Here is a 2,500-nt window from a genome sequence, read left to right as displayed (position 1 = left end):
TCTAATTGCAATTAGATTTTTCTGACCGATATTGTGATTGCAATTTGATTTACATGTAATGATAATTTTTGATAAGTGAAGCTTCCGTTCAATATTCCAAATTTCGCTTAGGCCACTTCTGATTGGTGAGCATGCCTAGTGCATGAGAAGCACAGCACTCCTGATTGGTGAATGTCACTGTCTGTCACACAAGGGGGATGACATGTATATAAAAAAACATAGAGGGGACAAGATTAGCCATTTTTGCATAATTGCATAAGATCGAACTGTGATCTTATTATTAAATTTCAATTTAAATTGCTTAATTACAGTTTTTTCCAATTGCCTGGCCAAACACCTCAATGGTAGCCTGGGTGTTCCCATGCTGCCTTGCGCACAATTTGATTCATGCTGCTAAGGCAGCCTGGAGACCATGGAGCAAATTTTCGCCTGAGATAGGGAACCAATCACAGAACAGGGGGGAAAGCAAGACGATGATGAGCTATGCACAGACGCATTTGATAGACATCTGTGGCACCCAATAAACGGATCTGGGCATTTTTTTCAAATACGAGAAAATGAACGTTTGGTTCCCAGACCACGTCTCATTGAGAAGTGGTGGCGCTAGCCAGGCTACCTCAATGGTTAATTGTTACCACTTCAATCAGGTAGTAAGCACTATGAAAAGACCACAGGTGAGCACCTTTACGTACAACAACAATGGAAGACGTTGCAGAGAGAGGAAGAGGGAGGGGGAGAATGAGAGGGGGATGAAGAGAGAGGGGAGAATGAGAGGGGAGGAAGAGTGAGAGCTGGTAGAGGAGTTCTTGGCCAAAGAAGACAACAACATTTTTCTGCAATTTTCTTTTTTCAGTTTACTGTTTTTTGTGAGCATATTTTTTGTTCACTCCAATGTAAATATATCTGCTGTGTATATGCAAATATTTCTGTGCATGTGAACAATCTGAAGAATATTCTACAATTTGTTTTAGTATTATGGCAAAGCATACTAAAGATGAGAGTGCTTTTCATTATGCCCAACAGTGTGTAGTTGGTTAGACAACAATCTGGTAATATGAATGACGCGTGTGCCCTTTGGTGCAAAGGTTTGATATTGATAATGCTATATGTAGTTTTGGTTGCAGTGCTTCATTTTGCAGGCTATATGAGGAGTTTGGGTGTGTGGTTTTGTGAATTGTGTTAAGTATTTTGATAAAACCACAATAGTTTGCAAAATTGTGTTTTAGCAATTGGAAAAAAACTGTAATTGTAACTGTAACTGCGAGCAGTGGTAGTGTGTGTGTGAGTGTGTGTGTGAATGTGTGTGTGTGTGTGTGGGATGGGAGGCGAGGCAAGCAGTTGTAGTGCATGTGTGTGTGTGTTTTGTGTGTGTGTGTGTGTACGTGATGGGAGGCGAGGCGAGCAATGGTAGCGTGTGTGTGTGTGTGAGAAGACTATGTGTGTTTTTATGTGTGTGTGTGTGTGTGTGTGTGTGATGGGAGGCAGGCAATGGTAGCGCATGTGTGTATGTGTGTTTCTGTGTGTGTGTGTGTGTGTGTGTGTGTGCAAGGAGGCTAACACCATGGATAGGATCTGTTGTTAGTACGTCTGTGGATTGATTACAATATCTTGTTCATGTATTTCCTACATACTGGTCCTTTAAGGTGTCGAGAGGGAGAGGTTTGCTCACCACATCACACTCTGCTGGCTACACACTTCAGAACAACACACACACACACACACACACACACACACACACATAGACACACATCCTTCACTCTGCATACGTACATACACTGTACACAACTCACAGATCAGATAGATAGATATATAGATACTTTATTGATCCCCAAGGGGAAATTCAAGATCTCCACACTCCAACACCAATCCAACCCAGTCAACGCCAATCCAACCCAGTCAATGCCAACCCAACCCAGTCAACGCCAACCCAACCAACGCCAACCCAACCCAGTCAACGCCAAACATTCATTGATTCACTAAATATGATTCTCAGAGGGATACAATAACATGTGTGTGGTCCAACTCTCCTCACACTTCTGCACAAGGCATCTTAAAACTATTCCAACACATCTTCACGTTATCTGGTGTCACCAGCCCAATTGACAGCTACTGTAGCTCTCCCATTACAACATTCCGGGAAGTAAACACGACCACATTTAAACGCGTCCAAACGCTTCCGATAAAAACTCTGTCCCAGCACCATAGGCGAGACGTCAATGACGCCTGAGTCCACTTCCGGCCTTCCGCCCACCCACGTCCTAAGAGGAGCAGGTGGCTGCCTGTCTCTGGCTCACCTCCACCCCCGGGCTTCGTCAGGAGAAGGGCGAACCAGAGGTAACATTAAAAGACGCCTGCCAGAGCCCTGTATCAATCGTGCCTGCGTGAAGTGACCGGGGAGATGAGACCGTTTCCATGCCGACTAGATAAACACGTACGCGGTCGGAAATTGTGCCAGCGCTGAAGCGCACGGATCTGGGCACCGACGGGCCATGCATCAAAC

General features: G+C 44.6%; 1 protein-coding gene across 1 annotated transcript in view; it reads right to left on the bottom strand.

Moving 5' to 3' along the window:
- Nucleotides 1-2,500, bottom strand: part of bzw2 (basic leucine zipper and W2 domains 2) — a 29,801-nt gene that overhangs the window by 25,524 nt on the left and 1,777 nt on the right. The gene's annotated exons all lie outside the window — the stretch shown is intronic.

This window comes from Alosa alosa, chromosome 20 (assembly GCF_017589495.1).
Source record: "Alosa alosa isolate M-15738 ecotype Scorff River chromosome 20, AALO_Geno_1.1, whole genome shotgun sequence".
NCBI classification, from domain to species: domain Eukaryota; kingdom Metazoa; phylum Chordata; class Actinopteri; order Clupeiformes; family Clupeidae; genus Alosa; species Alosa alosa.
Note: the sequence above shows the minus strand (reverse complement) of the source record. Positions and strands in the feature narration are given on the sequence as shown.